This window comes from Oncorhynchus gorbuscha, linkage group LG11 (genome assembly GCF_021184085.1).
Source record: "Oncorhynchus gorbuscha isolate QuinsamMale2020 ecotype Even-year linkage group LG11, OgorEven_v1.0, whole genome shotgun sequence".
In the NCBI taxonomy this organism is placed as follows: domain Eukaryota; kingdom Metazoa; phylum Chordata; class Actinopteri; order Salmoniformes; family Salmonidae; genus Oncorhynchus; species Oncorhynchus gorbuscha.
This window is the reverse complement of record NC_060183.1, coordinates 40,081,141-40,088,074: the sequence shown is the minus strand read 5'-3', so window position 1 is coordinate 40,088,074 and position 6,934 is coordinate 40,081,141.

The following is a 6,934-nucleotide window of genomic DNA, read 5'->3' as shown; positions in this document are numbered from 1 at the left end:
AAGACATTTGTATAAGTTAGCCCCGGAACTCATTCAACTATTTGTCTGGATTATTTGTGTGATGCCATTGTTTAACTGAAATAGGTTCTCATTTAGCCATACAAGAGTGGAAAGAAGGACGAACAGGCTGTTTCAGTAATGTGAGTCATTTATCTGTACCGTAAACTACAACATCTGCTGGCCATTCTAAGAGCTTTTACATGGGAGATGAATCATTGCATATCATTTACATTTAAGTCATTTAGCAGACGCTCTTATCCAGAGCGACTTACAAATTGGTGCATTCACCTTATGACATCCAGTGGAACAACCACTTTACAATAGTGCATCTAAATATTTTAGGGGGGGGGGGTGAGAAGGATTACTTTATCCTATCCTAGGTATTCCTTAAAGAGGTGGGGTTTCAGGTGTCTCCGGAAGGTGGTGATTGACTCCGCTGTCCTGGCGTCATGAGGGAGTTTGTTCCACCATTGGGGAGCCAGAGCAGCGAACAGTTTTGACTGAGCTGAGCGGGAACTGTACTTCCTCAGTGGTAGGGAGGCGAGCAGGCCAGAGGTGGATGAACGCAGTGCCCTTATTTGGGTGTAGGGCCTGATCAGAGCCTGGAGGTACTGAGGTGCCGTTCCCCTCACAGCTCCGTAGGCAAGCACCATGGTCTTGTAGCGGATGCGAGCTTCAACTGGAAGCCAGTGGAGAGAGCGGAGGAGCGGGGTGACGTGAGAGAACTTGGGAAGGTTGAACACTAGACGGGCTGCGGCGTTCTGGATGAGTTGTAGGGGTTTAATGGCACAGGCAGGGAGCCCAGACAACAGCGAGTTGCAGTAATCCAGACGGGAGATGACAAGTGCCTGGATTAGGACCTGCGCCGCTTCCTGTGTGAGGCAGGGTCGTACTCTGTGGATGTTGTAGAGCATGAACCTACAGGAACGGGCCACCGCCTTGATGTTAGTTGAGAACGACAGTTTGTTGTCCAGGATCACGCCAAGGTTCTTAGCGCTCTGGGAGGAGGACACAATGGAGTTGTCAACCGTGATGGCGAGATCATGGAACGGGCAGTCCTTCCCCGGGAGGAAGAGCAGCTCCGTCTTGCCGAAGTTCAGCTTGAGGTGGTGATCCGTCATCCACACTGATATGTCTGCCAGACATGCAGAGATGCGATTCGCCACCTGGTCATCAGAAGGGGGAAAGGAGAAGATTAATTGTGTGTCGTCTGCATAGCAATGATAGGAGAGACCATATCAAAGTGTTTACCTAATAAGTTCACCTTGCTAACAGTATTACTTGCGTGTGTTGAGATAGATCCGGCCACAGTTAGCTACCATCTCATGGCACGCGCACGCATCGGGCTGAAGGTTTTTACAGGAACGTAGTGACATCATCAACACCCGTCTGTTTTTTCCAACCCCCCTGACATCACTTCAGACCTTAACCCTTTTATTTATTTATTCTTTACAAGCGTGCGCTGACATGTAATCAGTCCTTTAACACTTGAAGCTTTGACAACAACAAAAAAGTGAAATCCGCACACTCGTCAGCTTTCCCAAGAAACAAACACCAACCATGTGCAACGCATGTCCCCCTATCCCGGTTGAACATCATATATAAAGTAACAGGGCTGGGTTCGGCAAAGGGAGCGGAGTGCTATTTTAACTGCACTGGGTAAATTGCCCCCATTTGTTAGGAGCCCTGGCCCAAGTAAATGGCTTTTTCATCCACTAGCAGGATGTTTGGTGTGAAAGCTCCTGCTAGGCTCACACTGCTAGCCCAAACACACCGAGCTGACTGCGCAACCCTATATGGGTCGCTCCACCAAGTTGGTGCTTTTCGAGAAGTGTAACTTTTTTTTTTTAAACGACAAGGTTGATTTAACCTCATTTTTTACATTCTGTCATAAAGAGCACGCGTTCAAGTGGTTAACCTCTCTAAGTCTAAGCCGTTGGGTTCTAAGCTAACATAACGGAATTGTTTTAAGATGGTCATACTATGGATCATTTCACCATTTGATTTCAAGAAACAACGTTTTGAAGTGTCTGTCTTATATCTAGGAGATTCAAGAAAGTGCAGGAAAAAATGTGTAGTTTTTTTTTCTCTCACATATTTAAACCCTTTTCCTGGGTAGGCACAAAACTACCTTCATCCTTCCATACATTTATTAAAATCGGTTACCTTCAGACAAATCCCGTGAAACCGGTGGACGTCGTAGAGCAAAACGGAGAACACCGTCGTTTTCGTGACGCGACAGACATTTTGGTGAGAAGACTGATTTTCGGCACGACTTGTGGTCTGACAAACTGTGGTGGATTGAGACACATCCAATAGATTTCTCTATCTTAAACTGACCGATTTGGATGGGGATTTTTTTATTATGTTACATAGACTGACACACCGGTGAGTCAATAGACTGTCAAAGCAACAACATAATTAGGGCTTTACAATGATGGTGAAAACGTGGAGAAAGGGTTAAGATAGGGTTAAGTGTGTTCAAATCACAGAGGGTGCATGGAGGGACATGACAAAATTCAGAATTTTTCTTTATTCATATAAAACATCTGATTGATTGAATTCTCCATGTGGTCTATATTAAAGGGCATAATTTAATAAAATATACTTTTAAAATTCAATATTGGTGCACAATATCTACCTAAACTCAGCAAAAAAAGAAAACGCTCTCTCACTGTCAACTGCGTTTATTTTCACCAAACTTAACATGTGTAAATATTTGAATGAACATAAAAGGATTTAACAACTGAGACAAAAATTGAACAAGTTCCACAGACATGTGACTAACAGAAATGGAGTAATGTGCCCCTGAACAAAGGGGGGTGGGGTGGGGGATCAAAATCAAAAGTAAGTAACAGTCAGTATCTGGTGTGGCCACCAACTGCATTAAGTACTGCAGTGCATCTCTTCCTCATGGACTGCACCAGATTTGGCCGTTATTGCTGTGAGATGTTACCCCTCTCTTCCACCAAGGCATTTGCAATTTCCCGTTCATTTCTGGGGGAATGGCCCTAGCCCTCACCCTCCGATCCAACAAGTCCCAGACGTGCTCAATGGGATTGAGATCAAGGCTCTTTGCTAGCCATGGCAGAACACTGACATTCCTGTCTTGCAGGAAATCACGCACAGAACAAGCAGAATGGCTGGTGGCATTGTCATGCTGGAGGGTCATGTCAGGATGAGCCTGCAGGAAGGGTGCCATATGAGGGAGGAGGATGTCTTCCGTGTAACGCACAGCGTTGAGATTGCCTGCATTGACAACAAGCTCAGTCTGATGATGCTGTGACACACCACCCCAGACCATAACGGACCCTACACCTCCAAATCAATCCCGCTCCAGAGTACAGGGCTCGGTGTAATGTTCGTTCCTTCGATGTTAAAAGCGAATCCGATAATCAACCCCAGTGAGACACAACTGTGACGCGTCAGTGAAGAGCACTTTTTGCCTATCCTGTCTGGTCCAGCAACAGTGGGTTTGTGCCCATAGGCGACATTGTTGCCAGTGATGTCTGGTGTGGACCTGCCACACAACAGGCCTACAAGCCTCCAGTCCAGCCTCTCTCAGCCTATTGCAGACAGTCTGAGCACTGATGGAGGGATTGTGTGTTCCTGGTGTAACTCGGGCAGTTGTTGCCATCCTGTACCTGTCCCGCAGGTGTGATGTTCGGATGTACCGATCCTGTGCAGGTGTTGTCACATGTGATCTGCCACTGCGAGGACGATCAGCTGTCCGTCCTGTCTCCCTGTACACTGTCTAAGGCATCTCACAGTACGGACGTTGCTATTTTTTGCCTTGGCCACATCTGCAGTCATCATGCCTCCTTGCAGCATGCTTAAGGCACGTTCACGAAGATGAGCAGGGACCCTGGGCATCTTTCTTTTGGTGTTTTTCAGAGTCAGTAGAAAGGCCTCTTTTAGTGTCCTAAGTTTTCATAACTGTGACCTTAATTGCCTACCATCTGTAATCTGGGAAACACTGGGAAACAGTGTTTAAACCCTTTACAATGAAGATCTGTGAAGTTATTATTATTATTATTATTATTTTTACGAATGACCTTTGAAAGACAGAGTCCACAAAAAAAGGATGTTTCTTTTTTTTCTGAGTTTAAAATATCGGGGATGCAAAGTCACTCTTTTTGTGGAACGACCCATATACTGTACACATAGTGTTGTTGGAAGAGCACAAAAGCACCTGGTTTCCATTCTCAAGCACACACACACACACACACAAACACACACACACCTTCTGTTCTGTACTGCAACGTTTTTACACAACCTGCATTAAAGAACAAGCACTGTATGGAGAAAGTAAACCTTTCTCAGGAATGCTGTATATTGTTTACAATCCCTCTATGTTGATTGTAATTGGTCAATCTGGGTTAGGTCATGTTCTAATTACGGTTTTAGAGGACAGGTGGTTTTGAAGGGTAGATCTAAGCAGATTCTTCTACAGTGATCCACCGTGTCCCCCTCTCACCCTAAACCAGTTCACACAGCAGATACCTGGCTCTCACAGGTTGTGCAGAGAGACCCAATCTACCATAACCCCTTACCCACCCCACCCCCTCCCTAACCCCCACCCGCCCCATCCCACTACAAATACACAGCCCATTTCAGTAAAGACTGTAGCCTTCTCCGTAGCAGGGGGCAGTGTGTGGCCCTCCTACGAGAGTTTGTTCCTAGTTTGCATACATTTCAAATCAAACAATCTAGTCTTAAAAATAAAGTATGAAACCTCTACTTCACACCTAATGCCTCTAGACATAATCGGAGCCTAATAACAAACATTGGTGTATGGTGAGTGTGAAGGAATCTGTCATATTTCAGTCTCTGGATGAGCTTTCTGTGAGGAGAGGAGAAGCTTCACAGAGACTAGGGGCCAATATTAAAAAAGCCTCTCAGAGTAGGAGTGCTGATCTAGGAACAGGTCCCCCACTGTCAATATAAACATATTCATTATGCTCTAAAAGGCCAAACTGATCCTAAATCGGCACTCCTACTCAAATACTTAGTGAATATGGACCCAGTATACCGAGGCCTGAACTGAGAGGAAGGCAGCTACAGTTGGCTGGAAAAAAATGTGTTCATTTCCTGAAACTGCACTTCAGAGAGAAACGGTAAAAGGCATTATCTTTCTGCTCCAGTACCGCCAAGCAGGAAATATAGGTTCCAGTTTCAAAAGGCCTGGTCCGAAAGAAGGAATGCGTTTAAATTGGCATGTCATCAATGACTTGACATTCAAACAAGGTCACAAGATTACACTAACCCCTTCTAAAGGAAGTGCACTTCCCCACACGTTTTCCCTAAGTCTTCCTCTCCCTGATGTATTTACCTTAAGGAACAATATACCTCAAAACACCACCACACACTCCTTCACAAAAATGCCAAAGCACAATTACACACAGTCTGATACGCAACTGCAGTCGCACACTACCTATCAACTTCACATTCGGGTAATGGTGTTTCTGGGATTTTAAGAAATCCGGAGCTTAGCCCAAAGCCATTAAGGCCCCCCCCCAGACATTTTTTTAAATAATGAATTTGGTGCAATTTGAGATGAACATTGAGATATTAGAACATTCATAGATTATATATTTTTCAGGTATATTGCACCTTCCCACTTGCCACAGAAGACACTGCCAGTACTCGGTATTACAGTTGCTACTGTGGGTTTCTCTAAACTGGAACACTCTCTCCTCTTAAACACATACATCTACAGGGTATTGCCAAAAAAACACTCAACAACTTCAAACATAGACTCTGACCTGTCCAATGAGCCAAACTGATCCCACAGTGCCCAAACACCTCCCTCCCTCGCTCTCGCTCTCGCTCTCGCTCTCTCTCCTTAAAGAAGAGTAAAGATAAGGCCTCAACATTTTGCTGAATTTCTGTCCCTGTCCATTCGAAAGTGCTGACCGAATAGGCCGACCTCATTGCAGCTCGTTTGCTTTCACTTGCTTATAATTAGAGCTAAGTGTTAATGATATAAGAATAAACATTATGAATTTACTGAACGTAAATGTAGTAATGGTTTGTGTAGGGTTCAAAAGTCAAAACTCATGTCAGCATTCATTATTATTGAAGGAGAATGTGGTTCTTATGGAGGTACTCAAATCCACAAGGGAGTTAGTAGAAACCATATTTACAGTGCATTTACCCCCACCCCCCCACAGTCTACTGTGTGCTCAACCCACCTCTTTTCTCTCTCCATCTGTCCTCTTCTGTCAATTTCTCCTGTGTTGTTGTCTGTGTTGCAGTCTCAGGTTTTTGTTTGTTGCTGTCTCCTTTATCAATCTTCTTCTGTTATGGCCTGTTCTGTTCTTTTGGTGTCTCTCCATCACCTATGTCCCTGTTGCTGTCTCTGTGTCTTGTCTGGTGTCTCTCTCCATCATTTATCCTTCTATTGCTGTATCTGTGTCTTGTCTGGTGTCTCTCTCCATCATTTACCCTGCTGTTGCTGTATCTGTGTCTTGTCTGGTGTCTCTCTCCATCGCCTATGTTCCTGTTGCTGTCTCTGTGTCTTGTCTGGTGTCTCTCTCCATCATTTATCCTTCTGTTGCTGTATCTGTGTCTTGTCTGGTGTCTCTCTCCATGAGATCCTACTCTTCTGTTGCTGTCTCTGTGTCTTGTCTGGTGTCTCTCTCCATCATTTACCCTTCTGTTGCTCTCTCTGTGTCTTGTCTGGTGTCTCTCTGCATCATTTACCCTTCTGTTGCTGTATCTGTGTCTTGTCTGGTGTCTCTCTCCATCATTTACCCTTCTGTTGCTCTCTCTGTGTCTTGTCTGGTGTCTCTATCCATCATTTACCCTTCTGTTGCTCTCTCTGTGTCTTGTCTGGTTTCTCTCTCCATCATGTATCCTTCTGTTGCTGTCTCTGTGTCTTGTCTGGTGTCTCTCTCCATCATTTACCCTGCTGTTGCTGTATCTGTGTCTT